We start from the raw sequence: 17,356 nt of genomic DNA, 5'->3' as shown, positions 1-17,356 counted from the left end.
CGCTCTCTTCGCCATCGCGATCAATCCAATAATGGATTGCCTCCCAGCTGATGTATCAGGCTCCCTTTTCGTGGACGATTTTACCATCTATTGCAGCGCGCAGTGTACACGTGTCCTGGAGCGCTGTCTTCAGCGTTCTCTTGACCGTCTTTCCTCCTGGAGTGTCGCCAATGGCTTCCGTTTTTCTGCCGAGAAGACGGTCTGTATTAACTTCTGGCGCTACAAAGAGTTTCTCCCACCGTCCTTACGACTCGGTCCCGTTGCTCTCCCAATCGTGGAGACAACCAAATTTTTAGGCCTTACATGTGACAGGAAACTTAGCTGGTCTCCACATGTGTCATATTTGGCCGCCCGTTGTACCCGTTCTTTAAATGTCCTCCGTGTTCTCAGTGGTATGTCGTGGGGAGCGGATCGAACTGTCCTACTTCGTCTATATCGGTCGATCGTCCGCTCCAAGCTGGATTATGGGAGCTTCGTATACTCCTCTGCACGGCCATCCATCTTACGCCGCCTCAACTCCATACAACATCGGGGATTACGACTTGCGATCGGAGCATTTTATACTAGTCCCATCGAGAGTCTTCATGCTGACGCTGGCGAATTGCCATTCACCTACCGGCGCGATATACTGCTTTGTCGGTATGCCTGTCGGCTACTGTCAATGCCCGACCATCCGTCTTATCGTTCCTTTTTTGACGACTCTCTCGACCGTCAATACGGGTTGTATGTCTCTGCCCTGCTACCCCCTGGAGTTCGCTTTCGTCGCCTCCTTCAACACCTTAATTTTTCACTCCCTGCAACCTTTCGAGTGGGCGAGAGCCACACGCCACCTTGGCTCCAGGCTCAGGTCCGCGTTCACCTTGACCTCAGCTCGCTCCCAAAAGAGGTTACCCCCGGTTCGGTCTACCACTCCCGTTTTTTGGAACTTCGTTCGAAGTTTATCAACATGACTTTCATTTATACAGATGGCTCTAAGACCAATGACGGGGTCGGGTGTTCCTTTATTGTTGGGGCACAAAGTTTCAAATACCGGCTCCATGGCCATTGTTCGGTCTTCACTGCTGAGCTCTTTGCCCTCTACCAGGCTGTTCTTTACATCTGCCGCCACCGACATTCTCCTTATGTCATCTGCTCCGACTCCCTGAGCGCCATCCAGAGCCTCAGTGATCCGTACCCGGTTCACCCTTTTGTACACCGGATCCAACGCTCTCTTCAGCAGCTGGTGGACGTCGGTTCTCCGGTTAGCTTTATGTGGGTTCCTGGCCATGTCGGTATCCCTGGGAACGAAGCTGCAGATGCCACGGCCAAGGCTGCGGTCCTCCAGCCTCGGACAGCTTCTTGTTGTGTCCCTTCATCCGATTTTAGCAGGGTCATTTGTCGGCGCGTCGTGTCGCTGTGGCATGCCGATTGGGCTGCACTTACCGACAACAAGCTTCGGGCCTTAAAACCTCTTCCCGTGGCTTGGACGTCCTCCTCACGCCCTTCTCGGCGGGAGGAGGTAGTTTTGGCCCGGTTAAGAATTGGACACTGCCAGTTCAGCCATCGCCATCTGCTGACGGCTGCGCCGGCGCCATTCTGCCCATGTGGGCACTTGCTGACGGTTCGACACATTTTAATGTCCTGTCCAGATTTTAACACACTGCGTCTAGATCTTAACCTGCCCAGTACTTTCGATGCCATTTTAGCGGATGACCCACGAGCAGTTGCTCGTGTTCTTCGTTTTATCAATTTGACAAACCTCTCTAAGGACATTTGATGATGCTGTTTTTTAATCCTATGCCTGTCAGTCTGTGTTTTATCGTGTTTTCCCTTTTAGTTGTTGTTGTGAACTTGTGTCTCGCGGTGCATTCTTAGAGTAGTCAGGGCGCTAATGACCATTGAAGTTGTGCGCCCTAAAACCATAAAAAAAAAAAAAACTCCCGGAGAAGGTAAAGGTGATGTGCTACCGGTGCTACGTGCGACCTTACGTCCCGCCTCCTATGCGCTGTTTTCGGTGTTTGCGCTTTGGGCACATGTCGTCACGGTGTGAGGCTGAGCCCCTTTGTGTCGATTGTGGACGTCCTCTTTGTGAGGAACATACATGCACCCCACCACCTCGGTGTATTAATTGTCCCGGCATCCACTCGCCTAGATCCTCAGACTGCCCTGCATATCAGAAGGAGAAGAAGATACAAGAACTCAAAACTTTGGATCGGCTCTCTTATTCTGAGGCCAGGAAGAAGTATGACCGCCTCCATCCCGTGCCGTTGACCGCTTCGTTTGCCTCAGTTGTGTCCACTCCTTCCGCAGTATCCTCACCCCAATCCCTTCCCCCCTCTGCCTCCTCCCCCCATCCGGGGTCTCTGCCTCCGACTCCCAAATCCCTCCCTTCCAAATCCTCCTCCTCCGTGGCCCCTGCCCCCTTTGCCCCAGGGGCCACCCTTCCTCCTTCTCCTCCTCCCCCCCCCTCCGCCTGAGAAGCGATCCTCTTCTCAGGCGTCCATTGGGGAAACGTTCCGGACCCCATTTTCCGAGGTCCAGCGTTCCAAAACGGACCCCGCGCGTGAGGACCTCCTTTGGGTCCAGCCCACCATCCCTGTCCCTCCTCGGACTTCCAAGAGGGCCTCCAAGAAGAAGTCTCTATCGCCCTCTCCACCCCGGCGCGTTTCGTCTGACGCTCCATCCGTGAGTCGTTGCTCCCGGCCGTCCTCAGTTTCGCCGGGACGCTCTGCTGCCAGGCGCTCAGCTGGCCTCTCGTCGGCCAATGATGCTGCCCCTCCTACACAACCGGGGACAGCGGCCGCAGCTGGCGACGACTCGATGGAACAGGATCCGCCTCCCGCCGGTTGTAGCGTTGTTCCCTCGAAACCTGGCCCTCCGCGGCCGTCGAGGTGACCAGCTCTTCCCCCGTCTCGTTCCCCCTCTTTTTTGACTAGCGATGGCCTTGTTACATTGGAACATAAGAGGTATTCGATCTAATCGGGAGGAATTACAACTGCTCCTCCGCCTGCACTGTCCGCTCGTCCTTGGTCTCCAGGAAACCAAGTTGCGCCCAACTGACCGTATTGCCTTTACCCACTATACCTCGGAGCGGTATGACCTCACCCCTGTGGACGGTATCCCAGCTCATGGTGGGGTCATGTTGCTCGTTTGGGACGATGTCTATTACCATCCCATCCCATCGACCACCCCACTCCAAGCAATAGCTGTCCGTATTACTCTTTCTGCTTTTACTTTTTCAGTTTGTACCATCTACACTCCTTCGTCATCTGCTGTTAGTCGGGCTGACATGATGCACCTGATCGTTCAGCTTCCCCCGCCGTTTTTATTGTTTGGCGACTTCAACGCCCATCATCCCCTTTGGGGCTCTCCTGCATCCTGTCAAAGAGGCTCACTCTTGGCGGATGTCTTCAACCATCGCAATCTTGTCTACCTCAATAATGGCGCCTCGACTTTCCTCTTGGACTCTACTCATACATACTCCCACTCGGACCTCTCGATCTGTTCTACCACTCATGCCCGTCGGTTCGAGTGGTATGTCCTTTCTGACACCTATTCGAACGACCATTTCCCCTGTGTCGTTCGTCTCCTGCACCACACCCCATCCCCACGTCCTTCGAGCTGGAACATACCGAAAGCTGACTGGGGACTTTACTCCTCCCTGGCGACCTTTCCGGACCACGATTTTCTCAGTTGTGACAGTCAGGTCGAATACCTACGGCTGTTATCATCAATGCTGCCGAACGTTCCGTTCCTCGTACTGCCTCTTCTTCACGTCGCGTTTCCGTCCCCTGGTGGAACGAGGCTTGTAGAAACGCTATCCGTGCTCGACGATGCGCTTTACGCACCTTTCGCCGCCATCCTACGTTGGCGAATTGTATTGGATACAAACGACTCCGAGCGCAATGCCGTAGAGTCATCAAAGACAGCAAAAAAGCTTGTTGGGCCTCTTTCACCAGCTCCTTTAACAGTTTTACTCCCTCTTCTGTCGTCTGGGGTGGCCTGCGCCGGCTGTCGGGCATTAAGGCCCACGCCTCGGTACGTGGCATGACCTCAGGTAATGAGGTCCTTGTTGATCCTGTGGCTGTCTCCAACGCCTTCGGCCGGTTTTTCGCGGAGGTTTCAAGCTCCGCCCATTACCACTCTGCCTTCCTTCCCAGGAAAGAGGCAGAAGAGGCTCGGCGACCTTCCTTCCACTCGCTGAATCTGGAAACCTATAATGCCCCCTTTACTATGCGGGAACTCGAACGTGCGCTTGCACTGTCCCGGTCCTCTGCTCCGGGGCCAGATGCCATTCACGTTCAGATGCTGGCACACCTTTCTCCAGCGGGCAAAAGCTTCCTTCTTCGTACCTACAATCGCGTCTGGACCGAAGGTCAGGTCCCCATGCGTTGGCGTGATGCTGTCGTTGTTCCTATACCCAAACCCGGGAAGGATAGACACCTTCCTTCTAGTTACCGCCCCATTTCTCTTACAAGCTGTGTCTGTAAGGTGATGGAGCGCATGGTTCATGCTCGGTTAGTTTGGATTCTTGAATCTCGACGGCTACTTACCAATGTCCAATGCGGCTTTCGTCGCCGCCGCTCCGCTGTTGACCACCTTGTGACCTTGTCGACATTCATCATGAACAACTTTTTGCGAAGGCGCCAAACGGTAGCCGTGTTCTTCGATTTGGAGAAGGCTTATGATACCTGTCGGAGAGGAGGTATCCTCCGCACTATGCACAGGTGGGGCCTACGCGGTCGCCTGCCCCTTTTTATTGATTCCTTTTTAACGGATCGAAAGTTTAGGGTACGTGTGGGTTCCGTATTGTCCGACGTCTTCCTCCAGGAGAACGGAGTGCCTCAGGGCTCCGTCTTGAGCGTAGCCCTTTTTGCCATCGCGATCAATCCAATTATGGATTGCATTCCACCTAATGTCTCAGGCTCTCTCTTTGTCGATGACTTCACGATCTACTGCAGTGCCCAGAGAACATGCCTCCTGGAGCGCTGCCTTCAGCGTTGTCTAGACAGCCTATAGTCATGGAGTGTGGCAAATGGCTTCCGGTTCTCTGAAGAGAAGACGGTTTGTATCAACTTTTGGCGATATAAAGCGTTCCTTCCGCCATCCTTACATCTCGGTCCCGTTGTTCTCCCATTCGTGGAAACAACTAAGTTTCTAGGGCTCACGTTGCACAGGAAACTGTGTTGGTCTCCACATGTCTCTTATTTGGCGGCCCGTTGTACACGTTCCCTTAATATCCTCAGAGTTCTTAGTGGTTCATCTTGGGGAGCTGATCACACTGTCCTTCTTCGCTTGTATCGGTCCATAGTCCGATCGAAGCTGGATTATGGGAGCTTCGTCTACTCGTCTGCTCGGCCATCCCTCTTACGCCGTCTCAATTTCATCCACCATCGGGGGTTACGTCTTGCGACCGGAGCCTTCTACACTAGTCCTGTCGAGAGTCTTTATGCTGAAGCTGATGAATTACCATTGACCTACCGGCGCGACGTACTGCTGTGTCGGTATGCCTGCCGGCTGTTGTCTATGCCTGACCACCCCTCTTACCAGTCCTTCTTCGCCGATTCTCTCGACCGTCAGTACAGGTTGTATGTGTCTGCCCTGCTGCCCCCGGGAGTCCGCTTCCGTCGCCTGCTTCGACAACTGGATTTTGCCCTCCCTACCACCTTCAGAGAGGGTGAGAGCCCGACACCACCTTGGCTCCAGGCTCCGGTTCATATTTATCTCGACCCCAGCTCACTCCCGAAGGAGGGTACTCCGGCTGCAGTGTATTGCTCACGGTTTGTCGAACTTCGTGCTCGACTTGCTGGTCACACCTTTATTTACACCGATGGCTCCAAAACTGACGATGGTGTCAGCTGTGCCTTTGTCGTCGGGGCCGCCACCTTTAAATACCGGCTCCTCGACCAATGTTCGAGCTTTATGGCCGAGCTTTTTGCTCTCCATCAGGCCGTTCAGTATTCCCGCCGCCACCGCCATTCATCGTATGTACTCTGCTCAGTCTCACTCAGTGCTCTTCAGAGCCTTGGAGCTCCCTATCCGGTCCATCCCTTGATTCAACGGATACAGCAGTCCCTCCATTCTTTCGCTGATGATGGTTCTCCTGTCAGCTTTCTGTGGGTTCCCGGACATGTAGGAGTGCCTGGGAATGAGGCTGCAGTCCTCCTGCCTCGGCCAGCCTCCCATTGTGTCCCGTCATCTGACGTTCACGGGGATGTTTGTAAGAGGCTTGTGTCGTTGTGGTGCGATGCTTGGTCATCCCTCCAAGGAAACAAGCTCCGGGCAGTAAAACCGCTCCCAACTGCTTGGACAACCTCCTCCCGACTATCTCGGCGAGAGGAGGTCCTTCTGACCAGGTTGCGGATTGGGCATTGCCGGCTTAGCCACCGCTACCTGCTCTCCGGTGACCCAGCCCCGCAGTGCCCTTGTGGTCAGGCATTAACAGTGCGCCATGTTTTATTGTCGTGTCCCCGCTTTAGTCAATCTCGTGTTGTCCTGTCCCTGCCATATACTTTACCGGATATTTTAGCTGATGACGCTCGAGCAGCTGCTCGTCTCCTGCGTTTTATAACTTTGACTGGCTTGTCCAAAGACATCTAACCTTTTTACTTATTTTATCTGCATCTTTGTCAGGTCTTCCTGGTGTCCCCCCCTCGCCTTGAGTTTTACTAGATTCCATGTGCTCTAACAGTGACTGGGCGCTAATGACCTCAGTAGTTGAGCGCCCTTAAACCCCACCAAAAAAAAAAAAAAAAAAAAAAAAAAAAAAAAAAAAAAAAAACTTGGTTCAAATGTTCCCGAAATGATAAATTGTTCGGTTCACAAAACGAAATAACCTTATCCTACGGGTATAGTGTCGGCGAGTCAAATTCTCAATCGCTCAACTCGCACGAATACCTGGGTGTAAAAATTTCTAGAGATTTGAAATGGAACCGTCACATAGACGCAGTCTTAGGGAAAGATGGTGGCAGGCTGCCATTCGTTGGTGGAATTCTAGGAAAACACAATATGTGTACAAAAGAAATTGCTTAGAAATCACTCGTGGGACCCATCCCCCAATATTGCTAGAGATTCTTGGATCATAATCAGATACGACTGCCAGGCGATACTGAATGTATACAGAGAAGGGCAGCACGAATGGTCACAGGTTTGTTCGACCCGTTGGAGAGTGTCACAGAGTTTCTGATGAAACTGAACTGGCAGGCGCTTGGAAACAAACGTAAGATATCCAGAGAAAGTTTACTTGAAATATTTCCGGAGGAATCCTTAAATGTTGTATATAGGCGAATGGTAGTCAATAGAGGGAATGACTGCGAATGCACGTTCGATCTGCGTTCGCTTCCCTTAGCTGCGGTTAAAACTGAGCATAATAATATGCGAGATGTAGTTGGCAGCTCTGTAAATGCTGACCGGTGAGTCGCTTAAAGCCCAGGCAAAATTTATCTCGGAGGGACACATCACGCGCTCAACAATTCAAATAGTATCACAACCGATTAAGCATATCCACTGAGGATCTAGAGCCTGTGACTAGTGTATTGAATATAAAAATGGAAAACTGCAACAACTCACTCTTTGAAATATTTTTAATTCCATTAACTAGTTTTGTAGCCTTTACAGACTCACCTTCAAATGCGGCACACAGAAATTGCGTCTTTATTTCGTTAGAGTGATGCCGGGTACTGGCTCTCTGACAGGGAGACAGAGAACTCTTTAATGTATCGCCATGAGCGACTGTTACATGGCGACATGTGTCGGAAAACAAATTCTTCCACTTACCGCGGCAATGTGGGCGGTATTGCAGGAAGCGTGAAGACCAGATTAGACTAAGCACAGCACGCACAGAGGCTTTTAAGCAGTCACAATTCGCACGCTCCATGCGTCAGTGGAGTGGGAATAAGTCCTAGTAACTGGTATAATGGCAAGTTCCATCTGCCATGCAGTTCACAGTCGTTTGTAGAGTACAGATTATATGCTGCCTATTTTCTTGTTTAAATTTCGATTACAAGAAAATGGGCGTCTTGGAAAACGTCCTAAATAAGTCTCATCTTCATCGTCATCGTCGTCGTCACCACCACCACCACCACCACCACCACCACCACCACCACCACCACCATCGCCGCCATCATGAGTGTTATGCCCTAGGGCAGGTCTTCACATGTACCTCTCCATGCAGTCCCATCATTTGTTACCCTCTTTTTTTCTCACAACTATTTTCTGTCCTTACGCTGTCCACCACCTGGTATGTTCTGCATCGTCTTCTTCTTCTTCTTCTTCTTCTTCTTCTTCCATTCACTATTTCCTTCATACCATCAATAAACAATCTCTTCTAATTTAGTGTCCATGCCAATTGTGTTTCCTCATCCTGCTACCTTTAAAATTTCTCTCTGTTCTTCCACTTAACACCACCTCATTTCTTACTGCGCCTGCCTATTTTATCCAATATCAACGCACCCACATAAAAGCCTCCTTTTATGAAACGTCTCGTTGGCAATTGCTATACGTGTTTTCACCTCCTTATTACTTCCAATGTCGTCCATAATAGGGCGTCGCAGTTATCTAAAAACACTAAATTGTTCTGTATCTTCCTTCCTAACATTACAGTCGTACTTACTTTTCGTGCTCTTACCACCGGACATTTTGCATTTTTCTTATTATTTCTCATTCCAATTTACTCACGTCTCTTGTTTAATTCTTTTAACATTTCAGTCATACTTCTTTCGCTCTCTGCCAATAACACCACATGATCCGCGGGTCTAATACATTCTGTTCTCCTAACAACAACCCGCTCCCCTCTATTTAGTTTCAAACGTTTCTGAATGACATGCTCCAAATATATTTACACACTAAGGAAATTAAACGTATCCCGGAGGAACTACCCCAGTGCGATGGAAATCGATACACGTGATGTACGTGTAGGGGCAAATGAATGATTACAGTTGCAGAAAAACTGTATGATTAATTCAAGAGAAAGAGCTTCACCAATTGATAAGTCAATAACGGATCCTGACGAATATCGAACCAAACTCAGTTCAGTTGGTTCGTTACATCGTCAAAATCGCGACCTGCTTTAAAGAACCCGCCCATTGTGCTCCAAACGTTCAAAATTTGTGAGAGACGTGGCAAACTTGCTGAGCAATGTATTGCCTGGCATGTACAAAGACAAACACGTAGATACTATCTCCGTGTGTGGTGCGTAAATTGTCGTCAGGCACCTCACTTAGTGTCCCGCGCAGAGTTCAAGCCGCCATAGAGACAAAGGGTGGACACACTGCATATTAATGTCCACTAATAGGTGCCTGTACACTTACTGATAGGACAGTGTATTTCGAAATGTTAGCATTTGGCTTTGCGCTTACAGCTTACGTGCGGCGAGTCGTCGTATCTCTAAAAAGAGACACCTCTGGCAACACTAGCTGAAAATGTCCTTCAAACTAGCCGTGCTGCGCTCTCTACCTCCGGTTATTCTCGTGGGCGTCAGAGCTGCCGTAGCCAAGACGCCCCCTGGGTAAACGCTGCGGACGTCTGCAGTCGCGCCTGACGATCTGTCACGAATTATGAAATGTATTCGCAGATATCAGATATAATACGACAACGGCCACACAATTTACTGGAAACGTACAGGATGTTCCGTAATTCCCATCACTAACTGCTAGAACTTGTAGAGGGGACTGAGTACATAATACTCGTATTTTAAATTGTAACCCATCTCCGGCAACGTACCGTGTGCTACAACCATTTGAAAACATGTTGGTAACGCTGTCACTTTGACAAGTAATTTGTTACACTGAAGAGCCAAAGAAATACCGTGTAGGGCCCCCGCGAGCACGCAGAAGTGCCTCAACACGCGGTGGCATGGAATCGACTAATGGCTCAAGTCGCGCAGGAGGGAACTGACATCATGAATCCTGCCGAGCTGCCCATAAATCCTTAATAGTACGAGCGATTAGAGATCTCCTCTGATCAACACGTTGCAAGGCATCCCAGATATGCTCGATAATGCTATACAGTTTACAGGAAACGTACAGGATGTTTGGGAAGTTTGGTGGCCAGTGGAAGTGTTTAACTTCGGAACAGTGTTCCTGCAGCCACTCTGTAGCAATTGTGGTTTTGTGGGGTGTCGCAGTGTCCTGCTGGAATTACTACTACATTAGCAAAGATGTATTTATACGGCTGTAGCACGGATATACGTTTCCATACATGGATTCCATTTCTAAATATCGTCACTCAGTTCCCTAGAAGTTTTTAACGGGAATTTTGGAACGTCCTGTATCTCTCCAGTACCTGTACAGCTGTTTCCAGAATTAGTTCACTCTGCAGAGGAGTGTGCGCCGATATGAAACTTCCTGGCAGATTATAACTGTGTGCTGGACCGTGACTCGACTCGGGAGGTTTGCCTTTCGCGGGCAAGTGCTCTACCATCTGAGCTACCCAAGCAAGACTCACGCCTCGCCCACACAGCTTTACTTCTGCCAGTACCTCGTCTCCTACCTACAGCTGTTGAACCTCATTCGAAATATACGGATGTCTTTCAGGATTTCGGCGTTGTGCAACTTCGCAGAAACATGGCTGAATTATCCTGTATATCGTTATCATTAAAACGAAGCACCTTTCCGTCATTTCAAGCACTACTAAAGTTGCTAGGTGTAGGAAAAAATACTAATATCATACTGAAAATATCGGAGAGAAGCGATAGAATTCCTACAAACAACTTGAAGAAAATCATTTTGGGTACTAGGCTATGTCATTATAAAACAGTGAAACAACCAAAATAACGACATTTCGACCATCGTTTGAACGATCCTCTTCAGAGCGAATAAATGCCACGAAATTTGAAATCAGCAGCAGCAAAATGAAAGTTTGATTTGGAAACAACTTCTATTTCTTCTTTATCTTCGATTAATTTCCCGAATTTCCCGTCCGTTTCGTATGTTGCTGTCTTTATACATTTCTAGAGCTGGCAATTTTACATAGTAACTCAGGCCTGCAAACGTCATCTAACGACGCTACGGAGCACCAAAATACAGGTGCCAGCTCCGGCAAATGTTTGTAAATAGTGTGTGATGCCGTTATTATGTATCTATTTGAGGTAAGGGCCCCAGTACCGGAAACGAATGAGTCGAAAGTTAAAAGGGAAAATCGTTATCACACCTCTGACGGTGGAATACAAGTACTGATACTGTTGTTGCTAACTTTCAAAGGTAGTAGTATGGATCAAAGTAAGAAAAAATGTCCGGTAAACATGGGCCACAAAATGCGTACCTGAGGGGCTATGAGCACTTGTTCAATAGTGGACACATGTTTTATGCTAGCGAAGATGAACAAGTCCTCACAGCTCTTAAGGTATGCATTTTACAGCCCATGTGTACGGCACATTGCTTTCTTCTTTCGGTCCATACTACCACCTCTGAAAGTTTGCTGCCCTACATTTTAGCTACAACACTACCGGAACATACTGTTACACGTAACAGGGATGTATTCTCTTCTAATTTTCCGTTATATGGACGTAACCTCAAATTGATACATTTATCCATCTCCATCGTCATAGAAAATTGGATCTCCCTGTATACACATATTTTACAGACTGCAGCGCCTGTAACTTATATACTCTGTAGCGTCGCTGGATGACGTTTCCAGACATCGATTCCTATGTAAAACTTCATCAGCTAGGTCCCCTCTACAGACTCGATAAGTGTGTGGCATGACGTGTGAAACACTCTGTATGCAAAGTGAATAACATGGAAGCTGGGGCTAGAACCCCCCCCCCTCTCTCTCTCTCTCTCTTTCTCTCTCTCTCTCTCTCTCTCTCTCTCTCACTTCTCAACTATTAGCTTCCTGTTAAGTCTTACAACTGCTGTCTGATTTCTGGCCGAGTTCTAGATAACATGCCGCTCACTGTATTTTATCGGTGGTTGCATCTTAAATTCAAACTGTATGTTCTGGTCAAAACTGTCAGAAGTTATTTTCTACATCGATGGATGTTATAAATAGGGGTTGAATTTCTTCAACCGATCTCTAGCGGCTAGTGTGTTCTCACAAAATCGATTTTCGTCTAGCTCGTCTTCTCTAATGTGTTCCATTCCTCTGTAAATATTTTGGATCAGTATTTTCAGCCAGGACGTATGAAAGTGATGGTTCGGTAGTATTCGCACTTATCACTATTTGCCCTATTTGGTATTTGTGTTATTTTTTCGTATAGTCTGAAGATTTAGCAGTCACGTCAGCTAGCATAGATGTTGAGGAGTGAAGCAGCAAACGCCGACAGAGTGAGTCCTCGCCGGTGCTGATAGAGCCCTCTGGTAGCGAAGCCCTGCACTATAGACAACTGAGTCTATGAGGGACTAGTAGCGACACCTAGCAGCGAAGTGATAACTGACTGTGTGAGGGAGTATTAGCGACACCTAGCAGCAAAGTGATATCTGAGTGTGTGAAGGACTAGTAGCGACACCTAGCAGCGAAGTGATAACTGACTGTGTGAGGGACTGGTAGTGACACCTTGCAGCAAAGTGATGAACCGCAAAATGGCCGCGAAAATTGAGTGACTTAAATGTCTAGTTGCTGTTTACTTCTTCCTTTACACTATTATTACAAAACAGACTATGGCATCACTGCTCGGTTCGTCTGTTACCGTATCATTGTGTATTTCACGCGTTACAAAATAGTTCTGTTCTCGTAACATAAAATGCAAACTACATCTCCAGTGACATTTATGTATGCAGCATGCTACATTCATCATTCCCTCTTTGTAATTTAGTATTACTAAAAGTTTTGTCCGCACTTTTAAGCATTAAAAATGGATATGTGGCTCGGAATTTAATAGTAAAAGAAACAGCCATACTGCCAGACAGTCTCTCTAATTAACAAAAATACGAAATGTAGGTTCAATTTCCTCTGCGCAGTGAGGTGTCGGGGCTACTGTTACATTAAATGGTACCAAAATAATCGCACGGTATTGGGGGTTAAATAATTTTGAACAGCAAGGGGAACTGTAAGTAAGTTTCTTGCAATGCAACGTTAGTGATATAATAGTACAACAATAATAGACGTTTGTCATCCCTTCTCCTTATTTTACAGTTTCGCTCATTACTGATGGCAAACGCCTTGCAGAGAATGTAACATTCTACATCTTCGGCTACGGCCTTTACAATCTCTTTCATTCAACTAGATTTAACCTGTAGAGGTAGTAATATAATTTCTTTTCTGATCCACAAGATACTTTTACAAAAAGTAGAGGCAGAGAGGTTGTCATATAACTATTAATCGAAATATTATATGAAATAATGGACGTGTTAGTAAAATCGCCAAGAAATTCCTCTTATTAATGTTAAGTGTTATCTCTTTGATTCAGCATTCAGCTCACATAAAACAACGAGAAATATCGTTTGTCATTAAAAAAAAGAGTTTGTCTCATTAGTGACCTGTGTGAAATCAAACATCTCATTTTGACACTAGAATAATTTGAGAAAAATAGGCCTCTGTTCGTTTCTGAAAATGCAATTAGTGAAAACAATGTATTTTCAAAAGGTATTGTAAACTTTTACGAAACGATTTCATCTATAGAATTTATTTATCACATAGTCAATCATGATACTAAAAAGAACACATTGTTGTCTTGTGTTTTGCTATTGATATAATATTTTGCATTTTCTTATGACTTTGAAATAATTACTGCTTTTTCAGCACTGAGAACGTGTGAAATACAGTATGTAATATATAAATCAGTATTATAATTTTTTTTTTCGGATATTGGCTGTTCACTACAAGAAAATGGCAGATGTTTGGGTATTTACCTCAGTAGTATTCAGCACACGAAGGAAAACAAGATATATATATATATTTTTTTGCAAGGTTTTTATTTCCTAGTTGTAATCCTACAAATATTAATGATACCATGCAGTTTCTTTTGATAGTGAGGTATATTAAGTACTTTAAAATATATGTAGATGAAGTCTGGTTAAGCAAGTGTGTGATTTAAAATTTAAAATGTTTGCAGCAGCATAATCAGGTTTAGTTTGTAGTGTGGCAGTAAGCTCCACGTGGGATCCGAAGCAAGGACCCCACGGGGGTACCCGGCATGCGCCACATACCAGGGCAGAGGTGGGGACTAGTGTTCGGAAATCTGAAAATTCCAGCGCCGGCCGGGGATAGAACCCCGGCCCGGCTGGGGCGAACAGCCCCAGCCGAGGCGCTGGAACGTTCCAGACACCTTACCACTAGACCACCGGGGACCCCGGCCGTTTCCTGCTCTGAAGTCCAGCTAGTGGTCGTAGGGCACTTTCTGCTGTCCTCCGTGTTTACACCGAGGCAGGTATAACAGGAAGTGTTTACCTGCGTCCGCTGGATGTCCACTTAGTGTACGACTTATTTACCCGGCTGACGTTCGTGTCGCTATAATGTCCTTAGTTGCGATACAATTATTTGCAGGGACCGAAAATCTGCCTATGCAGTTACATGCAGTCGAGTCTCACTATTTGAACCTTTGTAATTCGATCGTGTTGTCAACTTCTATTTATCGAAGAAACCTCATGTGTTCGGTACATTCGAAAAACGGAAGCGACCGTCATAACAGACAGCCCCGTAAACATTTTGCAATGAAGTGTCAGCCGGTACGTAATAATCGATATCTGGAATTGTTTTATCGGTTATTAAGATAATCGTTTCATCCCTATACACTTCGAAAAATTCCCGTATTTTCTCAATAAAGCATAAGCACAGTACATAAATCCGTCGCGAAAATGACATCGAAGAAGTGCAGGTGTTCGACTACCACAGATAAGAAGTGGGTCCTTGAAGGTGCGGAACGGAGAGCAGAACAAAACTAAGATGTAATGTTTCGGCATTCCCTCATACTCGCTGTAGACACTCCAGAAGCAGGAAGATCAATTGGATAACGTGTCATGAGGAGCGAGGAATAAATTCACTCTCAAATAACTACTGTACGAGATGCCTCGCCGCCTCTTGAAGGGTGTTATGGGATTTTGCTGCCGTGGACTTTGCGACCCGTGAGTCAACGCGGTGTTTCTGACCACTTGCGTTTTAGCTGCGGGTCCTCCGACCTTCGAAGGAAGCCGCGACAATGGGGGACGCTCTGCCTGTCGTTTTGTAATAAGAACGCCCCTCCACATTTTATCTAGGCTTAAGACTGTCTGTGCACATAGTGCATAGCCGTGTTTTAAAAAATAGTTATTTTTTTTACCTTTTCCATTCTACAACATTACTTCCTGTCTTATATTACGAACTTTTCGTAGGAATGTCGTAAATTTTAAACGTCTTAAATCCACCGAGTCATTATGTGTTCTTAAAATATCTTTTAACTCTTTTTCAACACATAATTCAGTGTGCGATTTGCAGGGGGGCATTTCCCCCCCTCTGCATCAGACCATCCCCTCCTCTGATTTTAGTTTATGCATTGCAACCAGGGATGTTTATTTCCCACGCACTGGAGTAAAACTTTACATATAATTTATATTTGTGGAGCCGAACACTGAAAGTTTTTAATAAGTCTTACTATTAATACGTTTCAGTTTTTTATCATCAGAATAAGTACAACTTTTCCCAAATGTGCCTCTACTTTTGGAATTCCCCTCGTATAACTTTACCCGTATGTAGATGATTTTGTAAGTAAGCTTTACCTATAATGTACTTTTAAAGATATAAGAAGGGATGGCTTTTCTGACAGTGCATACGCGTCAATAGTGAGTTTCGGCATTAACATCTATTTATAAATAGCTGTTTAACCATGCGTAACGCCACGGTCAATGCTAATAACATATATAATTCTACAAACCCCCTAAGAGACCCCCCACACTGGTAAAAGCACAATTCGCACCCTGACACATAAGTATCTTTTACCTCTTTCACTGAAGAGGCTGACCAACGGATTATTATTTTTTTTTTAAATTTCAGGTATTGATTTTATTGCATTCTCCTTTAGCGTATTGATCAGAAATTGTAGGTTCAGATACCTTTGGCTTATTGAGTATCGTTTGCTATGCCAAACTTCGACAGCATTCATGGTCCTGTGCATGGAATTGATGACGGCAGAAAGCTGACCAAAATCACTTGGAAATAAATTCTCTGAACGCAGATAACTATGATACAGTTGTGTTAGGTATCGAGGTATTACCTAACGCAACTGAAGCCAAGTTAGGAGTGAATTTATTTCGAAATAATTTCGGTCGACTGTCTGTCTTCACCAATTCCACATTTCAGATGGTGTACTAGGATTTTCCACCTATTGACTGACTATATAGTCTACGTATTCATGATCTTTTCGCCACTGGGCATTTGCTACGCTGTTACCATCCGTGCGTCATCAAGGCGGTAGGGTGGAAGATGTGCTCTACAACATACTTGCGGCAAGACAATCGAACTACTTCTTCATCCCTGTATCTCTCCACTAATCCCTGTTCTTGTATGTCTTCCAGAGGCATTGCTTGAAATGAAAATTACAACTGGAAATAGATGGCTCGGAGAACACTGTTTCCATAGCTTAATTTGCAGCCATTTCCAAGTCTAGCATTGCAGTATTAAATGACAGCACAGATATGACAATTCTCGATTCAGAAAAAAATATTTCACAATTATTTTGACTTTCCTCTGGTAAAAAAGCTAGTCTTCCGTGCTTCAGGTATCAACATGCAATGGTGTACAGTTGTCCGAAATGTCCGTCCATAAGAAGAGCTTTATTTTCACACATTTTCTCCCTTTCTTCGTAACTGATCACCCGGATTCATTTGCAAATTTTGAAAAAAACTTCAGTCACTTTCAAAGTCTCTTCGCGCAGCTGAATCCCTGAACTAATGCCACGGTTATGGGACATCCCAGTAGCTTCCCTTACACAGTGCAGTCTTTCTCATAATTCGTCATACTTGCGACGTAATCTAAACGTGTATCTCGCAAATCTTGAAATTGCTCTTTAAACCTTCAGAAAACAGGTACTGTCTCCTCTCCGCAGACTCTTTTCCAGCAGTTACGCATTCGTTTCTCAATCTCCACATCTGTTTCGTCAGGTTGGGCGAGGAACTTACTGTTCAGCCATGATTCTACCATTTACAATTTTTAAACTGCCGCTGCTCCTATTTCGCTCGGAGTTCATGCACAGGCAATTGGTATACATTTTCGGTGCTCCTGGTACCGATTAGCGTCCTTTCCTTTTCCTTTCCTTCTTCTTACTACACGGTCCAGTCACATTAACGTGATCTCCGCCTGTGTCCGACGTCAATGTGCAGTAACCACTCACAGACAGCGGGTGGCAGCACTAGCAGTGTAGGGTATGCGTAATGCGGAAACTCAACCACTTATGTGACATCCAAAAGCACGTGATCATTGCCTTTCGGGCCACCAGTGGACGCATTTTCGAAACGGAAAAGTTCGTAAA

Source organism: Schistocerca cancellata, chromosome 11, assembly GCF_023864275.1.
Source record: "Schistocerca cancellata isolate TAMUIC-IGC-003103 chromosome 11, iqSchCanc2.1, whole genome shotgun sequence".
Taxonomy (NCBI): Eukaryota; Metazoa; Arthropoda; class Insecta; order Orthoptera; family Acrididae; genus Schistocerca; species Schistocerca cancellata.
This window is presented reverse-complemented; position numbering follows the sequence as displayed.